Here is a 23,752-nt window from a genome sequence, read left to right as displayed (position 1 = left end):
TCAACCATTCCTCAGGTGATGGGCATCTTGGTTGTTTCCAAGATTTGGCTATCACAAATTGTGCTGCTATAAACATAGGCACACATATATCACTATGATGTTTTCAGATCCTCTGGGAAAATTCCCAGTAAAGGAATAGCTGGTTGAAATGGGATTTCCAGTCCAACTTTTCTAAGAAGTCTCCATACTGATTTCCATAATGGTTGCACCAGTCTATATTCCCACCAGCAGTGGAGAAGGGTTCCTTCTTTCCTCACAGCCTCTCCAACGTTTGTTGTTGGGTGATTTCTTTATGATAGCCATTCTTTCTGGGGTGAGATGATATCACAATGTTGTTTTAATTTTATTTCGCAGATGGCTAGTGATGTGGAGCATTTTTTCATATATTTATTCGCTTCTTTAATTTCTTCCTCTGAGAAGTGTGTGTTCATCTCGGATGCCCATTTCTGCACTGGGTCTTTAAATTTTGGGGCCCTAGTGTTTTTTAGTTCTTTATAGATTCTAGAGAGCAGACCTTTGTTTGGGTATGTTTTCATCAGTGCCACGCTTTTTATTACAATAGCTTTATCGTATAATTTCAAGTCTGGTATTCTGATGCCCACTGCCTTGCCTTTATTGCCCAGAATTGCCTTTGCTATTCTAGGCCTCTTCTGGTTTCAAATCAATTTTAGCATTACTGTCTCTAAATCTTTCAAATACTATGCTGTAATTTTGATTAGAACTGCATTAAATGTTTAACAGTTTTGGAAGTATGGCCATTTTCACTATATTGGTTCTTGCTATCCAAGAACAAGTTATTTTTCCATTTTCTGATACCCACTTTAATCTTTCAGAATACTGCAGCTTTTAATGTAAATATCTTTTACATTATTCATTATATTGATTCCTAGTTTATTTTACTTTTTTTTTTTGGATGCTACTATGAAAGACAAGTGTTTTCCTAATCTCTCAGTGAGTTTTTTTTTTTTTTTTTGGTGGAACTGGGGATTGAACTCAGGCCCTTGTGCTTGCCAGGAAAGTGCTTATTCTACTGAGCCATCTCCCTGGCCCCCAGTTTGTTAAGCTGCTGGCTTGTCAGTGTTGAATTTGTATCAGGTTATGCTACTTAATTTGCTAATTAGACCTACAATTTTTAAAAACTAGAGTTTTTTTTTGGGGGGTGTCTTCTATGTAGATCATCATGTCTGCAAATACTTTAATTTGTTTTTTCCTATTGTTATCTCTTTTGTTTCTTTGTCTTGTCAACTTGCTCTGCCTAAAGTTTCCAGGACAATGTTGAATAAGAGTGGAGATAGTGGACATCCTTGTCTTCTGATTTTTGGATTGAAAGTTTGCAGCTTTTGTCCATTTAGTATGATGCTGTTGGTTTGTCAGAGATGGCTTTAATCAAAATGAGATAAAGACCATCTATTCCAAGTTTCTCTTGGAAACTTTTTTTTTTTTTTTTGGCAGAACCGGGGATTGAACTCAGGCCCTTGCGCCTGCCAGAAGCGCTTATTCCACTGAGCCATCTCCCTGGCCCCGTGTTGGTAGGTTTTTAATTACATCTTTGATTTCACTGATTGATACTGGTTCATTTAAATTTTAAATAGCTTCTTGACTGCTTTGGTAATTTATGTGTATCTAGGAATCTGTCCATTTCTTCTGCATTTTTCATCTTTTTAGAATACAAGCGTGGTAAATTGACAATTGGCGGGCACCTTGCAACACTTAGCTGACCTGAATGAGCTTGGTGCTGGGGGTGGAAGGCCCACCTGAGGATTGTTGCTGGCAGCATAAGAGGCTGTTGGGAAGCGGCTGGAAGCTTTTGAGAGGCTGCAGGGAGCTGTCTTGGAAGAGCTTGTCATGCTGGCTTTCTTGATAAATTCAGTGGTTCTTCTTGTTGAAGGAGCTCAGGACTTGTTACTGAGAATGTCTATGGTTTGCTTAGCGGAAGCTCCGGTCCTCACTTTGAGCACTGCTTCACTTACTGATTCAGAAGGGGAGGATGGCTCAGTCTGGTGGAGAAGCTTGTCAAATTGGCTTTCCTCATTATTGGAGGAGCTCGGGATTTGAATTTTGAGGATGGCTGCGATACTTTTTCAAAGAGCTCTGATTCTTACTCTGTCAATTTTTGGCTCTGGCTCAGATTCCTCAGCCTGCTAACAGAGATCCTTCACCTTGCTGGCACAGACTTTCTAGCTTCTTCCACTGATCTTCGGGTCTTCCCAGCACAGAACTGTGAAACTCTCCTGCACGAGACACTGTCATGGGCTCTTGGTCTTCAGCTGGACTCATGAAGGATGTAGCATGGGGTTAGTCTTTAGTGTACAGACAGATTTTCTAGGCTCTTTGTGTATGATTATTTGGGTACTAAAGTTCTACAAACTATGTGTCCTGTATTAAATTGTTGCCTGTTACAAAACCCAAGTTACAATAACAAGTTTTCAAAATAGGTGTTGATGACATTTTGGATTTCTGCAGGGTCTGCTGTGCTGTCACCCTTTCCATTCCTAATGGCATGGAGGTCTTTTATTTTTCTGGATAAGGTTGGATAAAGTTTTGTCAATTTTATTTAGTTTTTTAAAGACCAACCCTTTGATCATTGACTTCTTGTACTACTTTTTCAGTCTTTAGTGCCTTGATTTCTATAATTTCCTCCCTTCTTTTTCTTGAAGTTTGAGGTACACCACCAAGTTGTGTATGTGTGGTCCTGTTTTCCAGACATGGCAATTTACTGCTATACGTTTTCCTCTTAGGATAATTTTCACCATATTCCAACCTTCCAGTACATTGAATTGTCATCACTTAATTGTAAAAACTGTCTAATTTCTTGATTTTATCTGTGACTTATTGGCTGTTCAGGAGGGTGCTATTTAATTTCCATTTATTTATAAAGATTTTGTGGTTTCTTTTGCTACTGATTTCCAATTTCACTGTGCTATGAGCTGACAATATGCAAGGGGCAATTCCAGTTCCTTTGCATTTACTTAAGCATGTGCTATAAGCTAGTATGCGGTCTATTGGAGAACGTCCCTTGCGCAGCTGCAAAGAACATGTATTCTGATGTTGTGAGGTAGAATGCTCTATACACATCTACTAAGTCCATCTGTTCAAAAGTCTGGTCTGATTCTCATATTCCATTGTTGACTTTTTGTCTAGTTGATGTTTCTTTTTTGTGGCTGGCTCAGCCTGCGCTAGGGGTGGGGCTGGTGCCACATGTGGTGCTGGGGTTCGAACCACAGTCCATATGCTTGCCTGAGCTTGCCTCAGCAGGAGCTTTAGACCTTTAAGCTATCTTCCCAGCCCTAGTTGATCTTTTTGAGACAGTGGGGTATTGAGGAACATTCCATAAAATTGCATTAGTGCTTGAGTTTTTCTGTCAACATTTGTTTTATACAGTTGGATACGCTGGTATCTGTTGTATCTTTAGGACTGTTCTCTTCCTCTCGGATTGCTTCCTTTATAAAGATGTAGTGACTTCTGTCTCTTAATCAGGCTTAGCTTGAAATCTACTCTGTCTGCCATATGATAACTACCCAGCTCCCCCCTCCCCCGCCTGGTCCTGCTGCTTGGAGTTTTCTATCCTTTGACTTTGTCTATGAATTTTTTTGAATTAAATGTGTTTCCTGTATGCAGCAGAGATTTTGCTTTTTGATTCATTTCAGTCTGTTTTTTGGTTAACAAAATGACATCACTGACACTGATAGTTGTAACTGATATGTATTCACTTATTCTTGTCATTTTTCTGTTGATGGCTGCCCATTTCCCCCCGTTTGCCTCATAGATCCCTTCTGTTGGGGTTCATGGAGTTGTAGTCCTTGTTATGGCTTTCTAGAATGTCCTTCAAAATATTCTGGAGCAATGGTTTAGTAGTCATAAATTTCCTGATATTCTTGTCATGGAAGTGTCTTATTTCTCCATCAGGTTTGAACGTTGCTTTTGAGGAGCACATTGAATTGGATTAAAGGTTTTTTTCCTTTAGAATTTGAAATACTTTGCTCTAAGGTCTCCTTGATTTGAAGGTTTGTGCTGAGAAGCTCTGATTCTGATGGGTTTTCCTTTATAGAGTTTTTTTTTTTTCCTCAAAAGCTTTCAATATTGTTCAATTTCTAGAATCTTAATTATGATATATGTGGCTGTAGTTTTATTTTTGATTGTGGCTAATTGGAGTTCTACATGCATCAACCGTATGCCAAATTTTTTCGTACCAGGGAATTTCTCTGCTACGACATCTGTGAACTGTTTTTTAACTATCATTTGTGGTATCTTTTGCTTTGACTCCAATTTTTTTTTTTTTTTTTTTTTTTTTGGTGGAACTGGGGATTGAACTTAGGGCCTTGCGTTTGCCAGGGAAGCACTTATTCTACTTAGCCATCTCCCCAGCCCTCCAATCAATCTTAAGTTACTCTTTTTTTTTGCCTCATTTAGCAGCTGGAGTGATTTCTCATAGTCCCTGGCTATTTATAAGCAATCTTTTCATGGTTGTTTACTGCAAGTCTGTATTCTATATCTTGAGCTCTTGTCTTCCCATTAGCTTAATGTGCTACACATACTTTCAACGTAATTTTTACTGTCCTGGACATCTGCTTGAACCTTGAAATAGCTCCTCTATTTTTCTGTCCATATATGCTCTATACCACTAAACACAAGTTTGTGGACACCATCCCTGCAGTTATCTGAGAAATCATTTCAGATTTGATTTTTTCTTAGAGCTTCACTGAATTGCTTTGTTATCATCATTTCAGAGAGGCCAGAGGGCGGCTTTCGGATTGTCCTACCTCACTGTCTCTTGGGTTTGTCTTTGGTGAACTGTATGTCTGGGGTTACATTTTAAAGTGTCTTCAAATTTTTCTTAGCTTAATTTCTGGAGTTATGCTTGTAAATTGCCTATGGTGGGTTTCTTTATTGGTAGTACTTAGAACCCTTAGGAAATGAGTACCTCTGTGACGTATCTTGTAGTTTTAACTGTTTTTTGGACTTTGAGTCTTTTGCAAGATCTCATGCCTTCAATTTGTTGGGGATGAGAAGTTGCCACCTGTTTGGCTCAGCCACTGGTTATTTGGCACTGTGCCACAATATTTTCTATGACCCTTAGTCAATCTCAGTCTTGGAATAACATAAAGAATAGCTGTTTAGAACAATTATATTACTTTTGGCTAAAGTGGTACCATCAGCAACAACAGCAGCAACAATCACAGCCAAAAGACAAACTGAGGTAACCATTAATTTTCCACCTCTAGCCATATTAATTAGATTTGCAGCTATATAAAATATAAAACAAATCAGAAAATTATATGCGATATTTAAGTCCTCTATATGTCAATTTTAAACTAAGATGGGTTAACACTTTAAAGGGGTTGGAAGGGCTGGTGAGATAGTTTAGTGGACTAAGCCCCTGCTTATGCAAGCACAGGGACCAGGGTTCGATTTCTTGGCACCACATTCTGTGCTAGTCCCGTCCCTGGGTGGGCTGAGCTGGCGACTGAGTCTGGGTGTGGTAGCACACACCTTTAATCCCAGCGCTGGGGACTCCGAAGAAAACAGTATGATCACTACTAGTCTGAGCTATGTAGTGAGACTTTGTACCAAACACATTAAAAAAAAAAAAAAAAAAAACCCAAAAACTAAATAAAAGGGGTTAGGGAAAAAAATAGGTAGAAGAGGAAGAAGAGATGAGAAGACTGAAGATCAAAGGGGGATCATGCTAACTGGTACAGAAGACTGGAGAGAGGGAAGGAAGAGGTAAAAAAAGAACAGAATAGACTACCACCCACAAACAGGCTAAAATCCATGTTCATACTCATGTAAAAACATGATGAATGATGGATAAAAAATCCAAAAATCCTAAACCATCAAAAATGTGAGTGTGAGAGACAGAGACACAGTGAGTGACAGAGAGCATGAATCAGCCTGTTTACTTCCAGGTTTGTTGTACAGAGATAGTGTCTCAATCCACATTGACTTACTGTAAACCCAAAGTAGTTTTTTGGTGGGATAATGGATAATCTCAGTGAGCCTACATCTTCTGGCCAAGATCAGACTCTTTCAGCCTACAGTCATCAGCACACCTTCCACGGGCCTGAGTCCAGCTGGGAGCCACTAGACTGAGCCAGCAGCCACTCTTTGACTTTTCATTTCATCTCAGCTGGCCCCTCTGCAAGAGGGCACCCAGTCCATGGTGCTCTTGTGTGGAATGACTGAGCCCTCAGCACCCACCACCAGCTAGTGCAGATCTTTATGTCCACTCTTTTAAAATTTATTTTTGAGAGAAGGTCTCACTGAATTGCTCAGACTTTAAACTTCTCATCCTTCTAACTAAGCCTCCTGAGTAGCTGATATTCGGAGGTGCACCACCATGCTCCACTTCACTAAGCTTGTCTTTCTTTTTGTTTTTTGGCGGAACCAGGGATTGAACTCAGGCCCTTGTGCTTGCTAGGCAAGCACGTATTCTACTAAGCTATGTACCCAACCCCCACTAAGCTTTAAAAAAAACCCCAAACTCTACCTGGTCACATGATCAGCCAGTTGTAAAATGGTAAAATATTTTCAGAGATGCCATGTTTCAAAAACATGTAGTTCTCATGTTTGTTGTGACCAGCGAAGATGTTGGTCAGGAACTAAATCATCCAACACAGGAAAGGGAATTCTAAGTCTATGTGAAAGGGATGTCCCAGAATGGCAGCTGGAGAGCAGGTCTTCATAGTCAAGAGACTTACAATAGGACAGGGATAGGGCTGGCCCAAGAGCTCAGCAGATTAAAGCACCTGCTTTGGCAGACGTAGGGGCCAGGGGTTTGCTTCCTGGCCTGCTGTGCCAGCCCTGCCCTCAGAGCATGCTGAGATGGTGAATGAGACTGGGCAAGGTGGGGCACGCCTGTAATCCCAGCACTTGGGAGGCTGAGAACAGGAGAATCACTAGGAGTCTGATCTGTGTATGTAGTGAGACCCTGTACTGAATTATGTACTGAATACATAATAAATAAATAAATATAAAAAACAGGATAGGGGTGAGGGTTCTGGGGACATGGGCCCATCATGTCAGACACTGCCCAGGTGCAAATACAAGGGAACTGTGAACTCCAGGCAAGAGCTGTCCCAGAGGAAACATTATACTGACCAGCTGAGCTGCAGCAACACATACCTGCATAACACACTATTACACAAACACAAAATTTAAATGAAACAAATATAAGACAATAGAATGTTAAGCATCGAAAGAGGATTCCAAGATTTCTCGGTTGAGACTGGATGTTGAAAGTTTTGAAAAGAGCAAACAAAATAGCTCCATGCTTTAAGCCCTTTTACCTCTAACTTTGCACTGAAAGCCCAGCTGGGAGATTCTCAAGCCTGGCAACACCTACATTTGGTTTTTTTTTTTTTTAATCTGAATGCCCTGAGGGGTGGTTTGGCTGGCTGGAGTGTTGTGGGGACCGAACTACAGCAACCTGAGGCTGACAGCTTTGTGGAAGCAGCCACTTAAACGACTGAGCTAAGGCCAGGCCCCCCAACACCTACATTTGTACTGTAATGTTTCAGTGAGTGGATTTTAAGTAACATTAGTCTGTCACATGTAGTGGCTCAAGCTTGTTATCCAAGCATTCAAAATGGGACAGAGGCAGGAAGAACCCAGTGATCTGAAATGCACAGCTCAGTTCAAGACCAGCCTGGACTATATAATGAGACTGCCTCAAAACACAAGACAGATAATACTGCCCCATCTCTAACATATGACAAACAAAATTATCTCTAGGTAGTGCCAAATGTTTGCTGGAGAGAGAACTACCTCAGCTGGGAACCAATGCCTCATACTTCAGTGTTTCTTTCACAATTTTCTTGTACAACCACACCTCAGCTACCAGAAAGAAACTTAACACAATCTTTATACTTTATGGACCCTCCCCTTTACATTCAAATTTTGTCAAATACAAATGACTCAACTACTTACCTTTTGAAAAGATTTTGAAGAATCTTTTCTTCTAAGTCTAGGACCACATAGTTCATTTATCATGTGTCTTGATTTTAAGCTGGAAGGGCATGTTGTATCTGCTTGTTTTCTCCCCACTCCTGTATTTTTTTTATGGTGCTGGAGATCAAATTTGATACCTCTGCACTGAGCTGCATTACTAGTCCCTTGAGAGAGGATCTCACGCAGGCTGGGCTTGAACTTGCAATCCTGCCTCAGTCCTGGAGGATGCTAGGATTATAAGGATATACTACCACACCCAGCAACTTTGTCTTTCTTAACATTTAACATCCTTTCAGAATGCAGTTCCTTCCCTTAACATAAAAAGGGACTATTTTATAGATTTAAAGAGAAACTGAAAACAGCCCAAAGCTCCACTCATTTCATCTACCATATTATAAACAGTGTGCATTTGTTACAACAGGCAAATGGCACATTACCCTGAACTAACATTTGTACTTTATAGAGTTCCCTCATTTTTATCAAATGTCCCAAGACCCCACATTATATGCTGTCACTGTGGTTTCATCACATAAGCTGTTACAAAGCTCCTTGTGCTGACGCTCTCAAGATTTGTTTCTGATGATCCTGACAGTCTCACAGTGCAGGCATCTCTGGTGGAGTAGCTCTCTGCTGAGATCCTGGCTTCCCCACGAATGGGCTGGGCTTTGCCTTGGGAGGCACGGCTATCACATGGCAGCTATGTTTCAGTGTGACCGGGGATGCCTTCTACGACTGGTGCGCACTGCCGCTGCCAGCTTGGCGGTACAGTTCAGCTGGCCTTTATCATACTTCACTGTGAAGTAACTCCTGTCCCTGCTCAGAGCAAGTTCTTCAAAGGAAGGGACTCTACTCTGCACAGCCCATGCTTCAGCAACGGGAGCCACGCTCTTTATTCCCTCCTTGCTCCAAGAAAATCATCTCTTCTGCAAATTTCCATTGTTTTAAACATGAAAATTTCTTCATGGTGAATTTATCCGCGCTTCCTCCTTGGATTGAGGCTGTACACCTGCAGCTCTATCTTTAGATGATGTTTTCTCCCTAGTTAGCAGAGCCAGAGATGCCCTGGCCATCTGTCCTTACTGGTGCTGGTCATTTGGTTAGGTGCGATCTGGTTTCTCCACGGTACTCACAGAAAGTATTTTCTTGTTGTTAATACCCTATCTACAAGGACACACTTAAAACAAAACAACAAACCCATGCAAATATTCCCATCACCAAAACTCCACTGCAGCCTCAGCACCCAGGACCCGTGTGACCTGTCTTTCTCCAGCCCGAGCACTGCCTTCTCGCGTGAGACTTGCCATTCCTTCTTTACCCACCTCCTGAGGCTATGAACTCACGGCCAACAACCTTTCAATGGCTTGTAATTCAGTATGATCTTATTTGGGCGATCCAAATTGTCCCAGACTGAGGCAGTGGAAGTCCTTGCAAGCCATCTCATGTGTCACTCGGACATCTCCCTTATCTACATTACTAATCTGGTGGTTTTGAAATAGGGTTTTACTTTGTAGTATAGGCTGGACTCCAACTCATAGGAACCCACCTGCTTCGGCCTCCTAAGTGCTGGATTACGGGCTCGCAAAACACCTGTATCTTGGGCATGGAACCCACGAGACCTTTGGCTTTTGTCTGCTCCTTGCCATTAGAGTATCTTTGTCTGTGGGCTCTTTCATTGGACAGAGGATAATATACTTGTATTTTAGGAAACCAACGATTCACACTTCCATCTCCACTGATTTTTTAACTCTCTAAATCCCATATTTGCCTATTTCCAAAGTATGCTGTCCCTCAACAAAAAGCTATTTGTACAATCCTTAAACTTTTTTTCTTCCTGTACTGGGGATTGAATATGGCGCCTTTGCACTGAGCTACATCCCAGCACACCCCACCCCCATTCTGAGATAGGGTCTCACGAAATTCTTCTGGATGAGCTTGAACTTCCAATCTTCTAGCCTCAGCCTCCCAGTGTTATGTGCCACTGTGCCTGGCTACAATCTGTTTATACACTTAAATTCTCAAAGCAGCATTACACACATACTGTTATATAAAGCAGTTCAGGCTTTGTCGTCCTTTCTGCCCAGATTATGTGTTAAGAGTTCAGGCATTATTTGGATTATTTTTGCCTCCTCTAGTGCAGTCATGTCATATTTTAAAATCAGTCAGGTTTTGCTTTTGATTTTTAAGAAAATTTTATTTTTGTTTCCAGTTTTAAGTCTCCTCCATCTTTAATGCATTTTCATTCCTCGGACTATCTGGAAATCACCATGCATCCAAAAATATACTGAAGCTGTAACAGAAATAAGTTTCTTTTCTACCTCATCATCTACCCTGTAGCTGGGCAACTTTATTGCTGACTTGCTTCATCCATTTGTGTGTGTACCCTCAAATTCCTGTATGTATGTTTTCTTGTTCTGCTTTCCATTTTTTAGTGTTCAGGATTGAATCCAGGGAGCACCGAGGTTCATTCTCAGCCCTTTTTATTTTGAGACAGGGTCTAGCTAAGTTGCAACCATCCTCAGCTTTCCTGAACAAAATGCCACACATTTTTCTGTTGTTTTAGAATGGAAATATAAGGACATCCACTTTCCAAGGCTTTGTAATTTTAACTCTGCTGCAATAAACTTATGCTTAACACTTTAAAATATGTGAGACATATGCCTATAGGGCATAGTCTCAGAGGCCTGACTGCTGGATAGAAGGGTATGTGCATATGTATTTCCTTTTTCTGTCTGTCTGTCCATCTGTCTTTCTCTTTTTTGGGTGGTACCAAGGATCACACTTCTTGTACTGTGCTATCTACCCCCCACTTAAAAAATTTAAAATTATGTATTTGGTACAGGATCTTACTCTGTAGCTCAGAGGTGGGGTCGGCACAGCATGCGGTGCTGGAGATCAAACCCAGTCCTTGGGCTTGCCAGGCTGGTGCTTAGACCACTGAGCTATTTTGTACTTCTGCTAGATATTACCAGCTGCAGTTGGGGATACAGCTCAGTGGTGTAAGCGACTGCCTGATATTACTAGATGCACTTCTGAAAACCAGCTGCATTTTACCAGCAATACCGACAACTCCAGTGTTCAAAATTTTGAAAAGTGGTATGTCAGTGTAGTCTTTTAATTTCATATTTGGAAATGTCAAGCTTCAGGCATGATGGAAATGAACAAAATAAACTGTGTATTCAGATTCAGATGCTGTCTCCACTTATTCTCTTTAAATGTACTGTTTGTCTGAACCACCTGAGTGCAAGTTGAATGAATTTCCTAAGGATAAAAACACTGTCAGAACTACAGTGTAGTTATCACTTTCGAGGGATTCAACATTAACATACTCTTTTCTAATTTGCCATCCATCTACATTCCAACTGACTCAATAGCACCTGTAGGGAGGGCTGGCCAAACAGCTCGGTGGATTTAAGCACCTGCCTAGGCAGACGCAGGGGGCTGGGGGCTAAACTCCTGGCATGCCCCGCGTGCCTTGGGAGGCTGAAAATAAGAGGATCACGACCAGTCTGATCTGGGTAGTAAGACCCTGAACTACAAATACATAAAAAACAAAACAAAACACAAAAAACCCATAGTGCATTTCATCTGTCCAGCCCACGATTACATATTATATTTTTAATTTTCTGCAACTTAGAAAAATATTTCTAGGTTATGTACTTCCACAAAAGCTGCTGAAGTGGTGATATGGCCTCAGCATTCTGTACCAAGAAGCATGAGGTATCTACTTGCACCTCACTGGTAATGGTACCTTTGATCCTTCTGGTAGTGGTCCACTGCGTATTTACCATATTTTTTTTGGTTAGCTAATAAACTATCTTGGGGACTTAATTAAAATATGTAATTGTTCTCACTGAAATCTACCCCACCCTAATTTAGTATGTAATACCTCTTGCTAAGCTCAACATTACCCTGATGGGCACCAAATGCTCTCCCAACTCCAGCACTGTCCTAGTCAGCAGGAAATCTACCATCACTCCTTTCACCTACCTATATACATGGTTCATTATTCGTGTGCATAATTTCCACCTCCAATGATTTAATTTGTCATTGTCTTTGGGGCTCAAATTATCCTTTGTATGGCCACATTTCCTCTTGAACTGGCTCCCTGTTTCTTTTTCATATGTTCTCATCCCCTTTGGGGTACTCTCTACGTTCTGACAGATGAACCTGTCAGGCTTATTTCACACTGCTACAGACCTAAAATGAATTTCCCGAAGGCACACTAGTTTTTCATAGTAGGGGGCTGGCATTCAAAGCCCAAGATGTAGGTGCGCAATGTAATGTAGGTTTATATCCAGCTTTTTAAAAGCATCTTTGTGTGAATATTACCCCTGGTCTTTTTAGTTTTCATTTTACGTCCCCCACCCGCATAGATCTTTGCCGTAGAAATTAATCCTAAATTTACCCTTTATCTCTACGTGGCAAATTTTGATTTCTTTCACTAAGGTTTGAGGATGAAGCTAAAGTCTTTATGTAGCCACATTTATTGTTTCGGTGCTGGGAACGTAACCTGGGGCCTTATATATCCTAAGCATACTATACCACTGAACTCTTCATAAACTACCAGTATTTTTTTCTATTGCTCAATCATGATCCAGAAATATTCACCCACATTTTCCCCTAGTACTTGGGAGTTTGGTTTTGTATTTCTAATCCATGTGGCAGTTTTTTCTTATGAATAGCACTAAGATTAAATACAATTATTATGTTTGTTATTTTTAGAAACAGGGTCTCGCTGTGTAGCTCAAGCTGGCCTCAAATTCACAGCGATCCTCCTGCTTCAGTCTCCTCAGTGCTGGGATTACAGGTGACACCACACTCAGCTTAATATTATGTTCCCCCAATGGCTATCTAGTTGTTGCAATATCCTTTATTAAAATGTTCACCTAGGGCCGCCTAAATAGCTCAGTGGATTAAAGAGCCTGCTTAGGCTCTTTAATTAATTAATTTCAGTAGAAATTAATCCTAAATTTACCCTTTATCTCTACATGGCAAATTTTGATTTCTTTCACTAAGGTTTGAGGTTTAAAATAATTAGCCTGCTGGGGCCTGCCGTGCAGGGCCTGCCCTTGGGGCATGCTGAGACAGTGATTGAGACTGGGTGCGGTGACACATGCCTGTAACCCCAGCTTGTGGGAGGCTGAGCACAGGCAGATCACTAAGAGTTTGATCTACATAGTGAGACCCTGTACTAAAATACAAAAAATCCCAATAAACTATACTGGACTAGCTAAATTCACACACCTACAATATTTAAATGGCAATAGATATCCATCTCTGACAAAACTCAACAAAAAAGGGGATATAAGTGAAGGACTACTTTGTATCTGTTTATACAAAACAGGATAGACATACAGCTACTTTCTCTTAATTCAATGAACAGAAAGATTTGTACCAATAGTGTTTGGACAGGATCCTTGTACTATGAATAACCACTATGAAGACAACAATATGCAATATATTAATCATTGAACCTGTCCTACTAATCGGTTTTGAAACTCTCATTGCTATTTGTTTCTCAATAAAATTAATAAAAACAAAAAAAAGTCTATCTTACCCTCCGATTTGGAATACTACCTACCATATTGAGCTTTCCTATGTAATGCTCCTTACACTACACTCATGTCTCAATGACAGACACACCACGAGAAATAGCACGTCATGGGGTAAGCATCACAGAGTATTTACTCAAGGGCATGAATTATCACATGTAGCAGCCCACTACTCTGCCAAGTTCTTCCTGGCCAGGAATTTTTCTCTACAGTCAGCTTATGTAGCCTCCAAAAGTTCTTCAGATGCCTTTATGCCAGCACTAATGGACTCACTACTGCTTCACACTATGTAACACACAATAGTTCTTCAACTGCTTACACCACTCAGAGGAAGCACGAAGTTTAACAGTGTCCTCAGACCAAGTCTTTTCTTTCAACAGCACAAACTTTGCTTAGGCTGCCACAGTGTGGTGTGCAGAGGGCTATGCTGCCAGGTCTACTCTTCAATCCAGGTCACTGTCAGTTTCTCAACATCTAGTGGAGAAATTCCTACTCAAATTTAGTCTTGTTGCCCTCAGCGAAGCAGGTCCTGTTTTGTTCTCATTCTTCAAGCTCTGGCTATGGTGGAATGGGACATGCCCGAATGGCAAGCAATAACCACCACTAATTTTCCACCTTTAGTCAAGTTCCATTTCCAGGCCATTCACTCTATGTAACAGTGGATGGTAGGGGCCACAATGAGCAAACAACATGAGAGTAACTCAAGTGCACAGGATAGAATAGGATCAAGAGGCAGAGTGAACACAAGGCGTATGAGGCTGCGACTGCAGCACCAGGGCTTACTGCCTCACTAAGCTGGCAGGGTACACAGTAACACAGCGATGAAAATATACACATAGAGCAGTCACATTTATTGTCAAGTGATTAAGTGCTATCTAGAACTGTGTACGCACAGTAGGTTTCTTTACAGCAGGATCACCATGAACACATTATCAGGTTGTGCTACCACACTGTGACGCCACAGCTACGTCAGTAGAAAGCATGAGTTTTGCAGTACCGCTATACTCTAGTGGGACCACTGCTGTAAACGCGATTCTTCCTTGATTCAAACACTGTCACAAGGCTGAGCTCTTGCTCAGTGGCAGAGAGGAAGCCTGCCAAGTGTGAGCCCTACGTTCAACCTCCAGCTCCACACAAAGAAACAAATCAAGTCTAAACAAAAATCCTCACCTTGCTATGAGGCATGTGGCAGTATTTTATTGGGTTCTCCTGCCACATGTCAACTGTTTCTTTTGCTAATTACTGAGCCTTTCTAGGGTATTTTGACATCTGCTAAATTATCAGCTCCCAGATTTTCTAATGCTCTGATATTTTTCCTAAGATTTTTTTTCCTATATAAGTTTTTATTATCATTTATAAAATAATACAGAAATTTTATAATTACACAGGAGTGTGTGTGTGTGTGTGTGTGTGTGTGTGTGTGTAGTACAGGGCTTACAGGGTCTCACTACACAGACAGGACTCATAGCGATTCTCCTGTCTTTAGCTTCCCAAGCACTGGGATTACAGGTATGTGCCATCATGCCACTCTCAATCACCTTCTTAGCGTGCCCCAGGGGTGGGGGTGGCATGGGACACCAGGATTGGACCCCAGTTCTTGGCACTTTGGTCTGCTGAGCTATCTGGCTGGCCCTCGCAGGAGTCTATTTTTAATGCCATTAACTATAAATTAAATGCCACAGTAACACTGGAATACAAAAGATTCATTCAATTTCTTCTTCCATACTCTAAAAATTATTCGAGACAGGGTCTTGATATACAGTTCAGGCTGGTTTTTGAACTACATAGCTCAGGCAAACCTCGAACTCATGGCAATCCTCCTGCCTCAGCCTCCCAAGTGCTGGCATTACAGGTGTGTGCCACCACATTTGGCTAAATAGTTAAAATTTTAAACATACGGTATATTCCTAAAGTAACAACTCTGGGAATTTTTATAAGCTGAATTTTTTTTTCCAGCAAAATACTTTTTAAGAGTTATTATTTTTCTAGCTTTATTAAAAAACTGTAACACTTCTGGAATTTGTGTATCATTGGCAGTACAGCAAAACCACAATACAGAGAGTAGCATGGCCCCTGTGCAAGGATTGTTTTACACCAAAAACAAAAAAAAATTTACCTTTTTTATGCAGAACCAGGGATTGAACTCAGGCCCTTGCGCTTGCCAGGCAAGTGCTTATTCTACTCAGCCATCTCTCCAGCACCCCCAAAAAAATTCTTTTTAAACTGGGATTTCATTAAATTTATTAAGTTAGAAATGACAATAGAAAAAAAAAAAAAAGAAATGACAATAGAACAATGTCTTTCCAAAATGTTTACATGTGCTTCTCCCAGTTTTTACTTTTTTCTACCCATGTACTGAGGAGTGAACCCAGAACCTCTGCATCAAGTTAACATCTCTAGTCCTTTTTAATTTTTTTTTGTATTTATTACACGGTGTACACACTCTCACTGCATAGATTGGACTTGTAGTGATCCTCCCGTTTACAGTCTCCCAAGTGCTGGGATTACAGGTGCACACTACCAAACCCAGTCTCAAATTGCTGGCTCAGCGAGCCCTGGGGATCAAACTCCTGGTCACTGCATCTGCCTAAGCAGGTGCTTTAATCTGCTGAGCTATTTGGCCGGCCCTTCTTCTTTAAAATTCTGAGACAAAGTCAACTAATCCCTAAAATGCCTGGGCTGAACCTTGCATCCTGCCTCAGCCTCTCAGAATGCTGAGATTACCAACACATGCCACCACATTTTAAACAGTTCTTGCTAAAAAGGGAATGCTTAACAATTAAAGGTACTTTCCTATTGCAAATGTGATTTTATCTTGTTACCAACCGGCTTTTTTATTTTTATGTATACACAAATTATTTTACGTCCTAGCTCAATTATCAGTTTTTAGGGACAGGGTTTCAATACGCAACAGCCTGGCCTTGAACTCACAGTAATCTTTCTGCCTCAGCATCTCAGCGCTTGGATCACAAGGGTGCACCACCACGCCTGGACACCTGGCCTCACTGAACTATTTAGAGATAATTCTCCTATTGGTTTTTCTTTTTGTACCAGGGATCAAACTAAGGGCCTTGCACTTGCCAAGCAGGCACTTACACCACTGAACTATCTCCCCCGCCTGCCATTAAATTAAAAAAAAAATCTTGTATTTAACTAACTAGGACTTGCAGTGCTCTTATCTTAGCCTCCCCAGCGCTGGGATTGCAGGTATGCACCGCCACGCCTGGTCTCGGTGGTGGGCATGGTGTGGAACGCTGGGGACTGAACCCGGGTCCCTGTGCTTGCCAAGCAGGTTTGTAGACCTCCGCGCTATCTCCCAGCCTTCCCATTAACTTTTCAAGGCTTTTCAGATGTTATCAGCCAAGTAAATTTTACTTGTTATTTTTCCATTATTATGCCTATAATTGTTTCTTCTCTTTTATCTGTATGGGCTCAAGGGCATCCCTCTCTGTGCCTGATGTTTCTATTAATGAAGATGTTAGCTTTGGCTGTCGCTCAGTGGGGGCCGGTCTGGCATATGGGTTGGATTCCTAGTGCGGATGGCGTGGTGGGGTATGTAAAATGATGATGGCATTAGGGTTAGAGTACTTAGTTATTAAAGTAAAAGGATATCAAAGAAGTATTTATCCACTCCTCTTTCATCAGTTTTTCAGGCCCTAAATCTTGCCTTCTGGACCTATTAATATGATAAACTATGTAAGTTTCCAAATATCAAATCATCATTCTATCCTTAGTATAAATCTGTTTATTAAGATATATTTCCTTAATATGGCATGAGCTTGCATTTTTTTTTTTTTTTTGCAGAACTGGGGTTTGAACTCAGGCCCTTGTACTTGCCAGGCAAGTTTTTATTCTACTGAGCCATTTCCCGGCCCCCTGCATATTTGTAATGCAGAGTTTTGTAATATTAAGTACTGTTTCTCCGTAATTTTCATTTCTTTGTGCTATCAAGTTTAGAAATCATTATTTCTCCTTTATAAAATTTTTTTTAATACTTGTTCTATATTCATGCATTGTTGAATAGCTATTCTTTCAGGTCAAATTGGCCTTTTCTTTTTTTTAAAAAGTAGTTGGTACAGGGTCTCGTGACACAGCTCAGACTAACAGTGATCCTCCTGTTTTCAGCCTCCCCAGTGTTGGGCTTCAGGCGTGTGCCACCATGCCTGGTCTTGGTGGTCAGCTCAGTCCACCCCAGACTAGCATGTGGTGCCAAGGACCAAATCCTAGTCCGTGAACTTGCTGAAGCAGAAGTTCAGTCCGCTGAGCTATCTAGCTGGCTTTTTCTTTTTCTCAACCTGGTTAATCAATTTAGGTGTTTTAATATTTTGTGAAATTTCTCCCAAAGATACAGGACAGACTCATCAATTACATACGCACATTTTTTGTTATTAATTTCTACTTTTATCTTTATTAGTTCTTTTTCTGTGTTCATTTTTTAGCCTATTGTGTTTCCATTTCCAAGTTAAGAATTTCATTGATAAAGATGTTTAGGGGGGGCCTGCCCCTTAGCTCAGTTCTTTAAGTGGCTGCTTTAACAAAGCAGTCAGGCTGAGGTTGCTGTGGTTTGATCCCCACAACTCCAGCCAGCCAAACCTGCCCTGAAGGCATTCGAAGCAAAAAAGAAAAAAAAAAGTTTAGGGCTATGAATTTTCCTCTGCTTACTGCATTAAACATATTCCACAAAGTATAATGTACATTCCACTGTCATTATTTTTAGCAATTCTGCAATCTGCTTCAATTTCCCTTTGGCCCTAGTTAAGCTGTTTAAAACTGGGGCACACTCTGGAATGCTTACCAAGAGAGGACTTCTCTATACTCAAAGGCTCCTTTGTGTCTTTCCTAGTCAATCCCTCACTCTTCCCAGAGCTTCCCCAGCTTCTTGACACAGGGTGCGATTCCCTTACCTACACTGCTTCCAGGTTAAGTTTCAGTGCTTTTGAACATATTCCTAAACCTACAATTCCTGGATTATATGATACAGGAGAGCATGCCTCATCTGAAAAGTGTGAAATTTTAAGTGTTTCATTTCAGACTTTGGAATATTTGCATCTATCTTATATATCCATCCATCCATCCACCCACCCATCTTGGATGGACCCCGGCCTAATCACAAAATACATTTGGGTTTCATTTATACCTGTGCTTTTACTGGCTCAGCACATGATGCCAGATGTGAATTTCTCCCTTGTAGCCTCAGATTTGTGCTCGAAGAGTTTTTGAACATTGGAGCACTTTAGATCTTGGACTTCCAGATTAAGGAAGTTCAATTCATCTTTAACATCATATATAAGTGGTAAAAGACATATTAACGTTTTTGTGTCTAGTTTCTGTCACTCTGCATACTGTATTTGAGATTTACCCATGTTACTACTGCATGTAAAATGGTTCATGGCTTTTATTGCTGACTATTCCACTTCAATGTACCACTTAATTCTTACTCTGTTCAGTTTTAACTACCATGAATAATAGTACCATGAACATTTCACACATGATTTTCTGTGAACACAAATAGTAGTCCTGTTTTATTTATTTTTTATTTTTTTGGTAAGGGAAATGTTCCAGATACATCAGTGGATGCCTGAAATCAAGAATCTATAGATTTTTTTTTTTTATTTTTCTGATAAGCAGTAAGATATTAACAATGATGGCATTTAAGCAATATGTTGTAAGAGAAGTGCTGTCTCACACAATCTTATCCAACTGTCCTCATCATTCTATAATGCTACAAGTTCTCTATGGTGGGATGAAGTAGGTGACCAATGTGCTCTTACAGCCCCGTCTGAGGGTGTCTGAACACAAATGCTGTGATGCCTTGTTAGTCAACTTCATAACCCAGAGGGCTAACATGCAATACGTGGGTATACGATGTGGACAAGCTGGACAGAAGTGACTCAGGATGCAGGCAGAGCACAGGGAGATGCCTTCAACTAACTGTCTTCTCCAACTGTGTATGCTGTATGCATGGGATCAGAAAGTACAAAATAAGAATTAACTTTCTCTGTGATGACTGGAGTAAGGAGGTAGGGGTCTAGTTAGTTCTTTCCCTTCTACTACCAGATGAAAAGCACAGCTGGGCTAATGAGAAACCCAGATTTCTACATTTTTATGACCAATTTCTGCTTTCACCGTTAAGTCCCTAAATGTTGTATTACTTGGATTTCAGTATTCCTTTCTTCTAAATAAAGAAAACACCACTTACCACACAGGAAGGATGTATGATAAAATAAAATAGTTCACATGAATGGACTCTCAGTTCTTCAGAAGAAAGTTAGGACTCCTTAAGTATGAACCTGAAGGGCTAATTGAAAATAAGATGACCATGTCAAAATTATGAAATATACAGTGGTCTAGAGTGTCTGTAAGATTACTATTATTGGGGCTAGGTTTTTTTTTAAAAAATAACTGAAAATGGTGTCTTATTCCTCTTTCTTTGGTGAAGATTGAACCCAGGGCTTGTGCAGGCTAGCACATGCTGCACTACTGAGGTAAACTCCAAATTACAGAAATCATACTCAAGCTAGGTCTTTAGTACAATTATGGTTTGAAAAAAAGTCAGACAAGATCCCCTATTAATGTTATACACAGAAAATAAGTTGAATATACTATTCAGTGTCATGCCAACTCGCTGTATCTTTAAATACATCAATATTAAATGAGGACATGCTCTTAGCATTTTTCTTCTCCCAGTGCTAGGTTTGGACTCAGGGCTCACAGACACTAGGCAAGAGCTCTACCAGGGGGCTACATCTCTATCCCCCCCAAGTATTTTTAAAAAGATGAACATGCTGGCGATATAGCTTAGCTTTAGAGAACTTGTCTACTTCAAGGCCCTGAGCTCCATCTCCAGTACTACCAACAAACAGACACACAGACACACAGACACACAGACACACAGACACACACACAGAATTTATGACTGGAATTGGGTGTTCTAATAACATGCAGTTACTGAGCAATAGTAAGTAGAATACTGATTAAAACTGAGTTAAACACATATGGTGGAACATTACTTTATGAACTAAATTCTTTGCTCAATTCTGGTTGAAGAATTTATTCACGATTAGAGTACATACATGCTTGTAATTCATTTGCAACCAGATTGTGTAAAGAATTAAGTTTGAACTGAGGCACCACTGCATACCTACGTAAGAGGGATGGACATTTCTTTGGTACACAGGTTAATCTGCAACTAGCAAATGAAAGTTTTGAAGGCTAAAAGTAAAGTAATGGAAGATTTAGCCAATATTTATTGAACAATATACACAAACCATTATGCTAAGCAGTAGAAATACAGAAAGTATTAGACTTAATAGGTCTACTCTGTAACATGACTGCAAATGGTAGCCAAATAACTGGGTCACAATGATGGAATAAACAATGAATACTACATATAACTAGCTTTATTAAGGGTAGGAATTATATATTACAGTGAAAAAGGGATTCTGGAAAGATGTTTTAACACTTTAATTACCATTCATTCAATGGTTGACATCTGAGTAAATGTTTACAGACAGGAAGAGAGAGGAATGATTGTCATCCTGTATTTTAGGTGAGGAAAATAAAGCTGAAAAGAGATTAGGCAACTTGTCTAAGATCATAAGTCAGGAGGTCGCAGATCAGGAGCCTAACCAGTTTGTCAACTTTGTCCAATACTCACTTCTACTACGCTAAATTTTAACTTATAGACACTAAAGAGAGAACTAGAATGGAGCTTAGAAACTTCAAGTAGGGTTTCCCTACCCAGCCAATTATAAATTCTCTCAGGCATATACTACAGAGCGCCTGATTTTACTACTGAAAGACCATCTCCAGAAGATGGGTGTGTGGTTCTGGTTCTTACAAGAGCCCCCGCGAGCCGTGTCAGTGCTAAGCTATGCTTGGAAACACTGTTTTATATCTGGCTGTCCATTTGGCAGGCATATGGCTACTTAAATTGACAATATGACACAAACATTTACTTCTTTACTCCACAAGCTGTATTTTGAGCGTGTCTGGATAGGGGTGACCACAGCAGATAGCTCATATGCAGGATATTTCTACATTGCTGATGTTACATTGCACAACCCTGATTAATTCTAGATCAACCCTTCAATTATGGTGAGAAAACCAAGGGACGGGATCCTGTCTCGTGGTGCTACGGTGTAGTCGGCGGCAGAGTCACAGCCTCAACCTTGCCTGCCAGTGCCACTGCCATGGTGTTACCTCAGCCCACCTCACGGGCAGGTTCTGTTCAAATGGAACTATTGCCTTTTCATCTTTTTTTGAAGATCCCAGCAAAGAGAAATTCTAAATTTACAAGGGGGGGGGGTTTTTTTAAAAGTTTTTAAACCCGGAAGGTTTTAAACTTTTATTTTTTCCTTAAATTCAACCCTTTTCTTTGCCGTTTAGGACCGGCTTCCTTTAAGTCCTTTCACTCCTGTCCTTTTTCTCTGATTTGAAACCCTGAGACTTAGGACATGTGACATTGTCTTATTCTCCACTGCAGATGTGAAAGGTTAAAAATCTCACTTAGCAAACATTTACAGACGAAAGAGTGAAATAAGGATGAGCCAAAGGATAGTGGCTTTACTAATCTTAGAACGTGCCCACCCAGATCACTGAGCACTCCAGGCTTCCAATAATGTACTATTTATAACAATACATGTTGTTTTCATTAATACATAAACTATAATTCTACCTTTGACTTCTACATTTTGTTTTAAAACAACTTAAAATCAACTTTTATCTTTGACTTTGAAAATAATTAAGAGACTAGAGGCAGCATCTGAGTATCTAGGAAGAATTAGGTAATTAGGTCAACTTATTGCCAGCCATAAAAGACACAGTGATGTCTTCTTTAATAATAAAACCAGTTGTTCCTGTCTAGTATGTTTATAATGTGAATCTTTCCAAAGTCAGTCAACTTATATCATGACAATTCTTGCTTAAAGCAAGCAAGAAAACAACTTGGAACACAAATATAAGTTTTAAATATACACTTATGCAACCTAATTTTTTCAAAATCTACTATTCAATTCCATATTAAATTCCAGGGAATAGATTTAGGAAAAATATTACTTGTTGAAGTTTACACAAAGTTAATAAAAACACACTCCAACATAACAGATTCTTATTCAGGACAGATGTTGCTGTAATTTACAAGGTATCCACAACCTTGAGTATGGGGTTCTACACAAACAGAGGCTACTTGTTATTTCGAGATGGTAGTGCAGGAAAAAAGTTATTTCCTTTCTAAATACTCTTTGGTGTTGAGGTAAACAAATGAAAAATAACAGCCTAAGCACACACGAGCAAAGCAACAGCTTAACTCATAGAAGAGGGGAGAAAAAAAATGTCTGTGGTCCAACATTTTAAACAGGGAGACTGAGAATTTAAGGTAAAATTTATTCACTGGCTTTCAGACCAGCTGCATTACTTCTACTTTATGTCTGCACTCCCACTTCACCATATTAGGAAGAGGAAAATATGTGCCCCCAAGACTCTTATGCCAAGGAAAGGATTGCAGACCGCACAGCTCAGTAAGTGAAGGAGCACGTTAGAAAAACACTTGAGCGGTTGTATATATTTGAAACTGAACTGCTAATAACGATATAAGCAGCATTAAAACTACTGCAAATTCTAAGCAGATACGAAAAGTGTTGAGTAAATTTCAACTCTCAAAACAAGACAGTGTTTTACTTACACACACACACACACACACACACACACACAGAGCTTTCCTGAAGGACTCGTGGAGGAAAGAGGATTTTGTGAGGACCCCAGGTTGAAACGATGGGGAACAGGAGTTCTGATCATCCCTGGACCAGCTGAGGCTTCTAACAGCTTCAGGTCAATCCCCAGGAGGCAATTTCAAGCATCCTTAGGGACACTGACTTAGGCAACAAGCAAACGCGCTTCGTGCTAGAATTATAGGATGCTCCTGAAATTTTTAACCGCAGAGGAGCAGTAACAGAACATGGCCCCGAATCCCTCAGTTTGCAATTCCCTAGTTCCCTGTAGGACAGTCCCCTGCACTTCAGACAGGTCGCCGGCACATCTGAAATTGACCCAGCAAAGTTTTCTGCCGGCCTTCGCTAGCTTTCAAATCCTCCCTCCTTCCTCCACTTCCCTGCTGTTCTTTCCTGGCACACAAAATATAGGCCAATGAGCAGTGGGTGGGTGAGGAGGATGTGAGAGAAAATTTTGAGAAGTTAAAAAAAAAAAAAAAAAAAAAAGGCAAGAAAGAAAGAGGAGCAACTTAACCAGGACGTGAA

At 40.4% G+C, this 23,752-nt stretch overlaps 1 protein-coding gene across 8 annotated transcripts in view; it reads right to left on the bottom strand.

Moving 5' to 3' along the window:
- Mbtd1 (mbt domain containing 1) overlaps nucleotides 1-23,752 on the bottom strand; it is an 88,829-nt gene that overhangs the window by 50,036 nt on the left and 15,041 nt on the right. The window contains exon 3 of one of the 8 annotated variants that reach the window (XM_023717956.1): nucleotides 19,699-19,797. The exons of the other annotated variants lie outside the window; for them this stretch is intronic. The gene's annotated coding sequence lies outside the window, so the exon portion shown is untranslated. The remainder of the gene's footprint in view (nucleotides 1-19,698; nucleotides 19,798-23,752) is intronic. 8 annotated transcript variants of the gene reach the window in all.

The sequence above is a fragment of the Octodon degus genome, unplaced genomic scaffold (genome assembly GCF_000260255.1).
Source record: "Octodon degus isolate 3935 unplaced genomic scaffold, OctDeg1.0 scaffold00056, whole genome shotgun sequence".
Taxonomy (NCBI): Eukaryota; Metazoa; Chordata; class Mammalia; order Rodentia; family Octodontidae; genus Octodon; species Octodon degus.
This window is presented reverse-complemented; position numbering and strand designations above follow the sequence as displayed.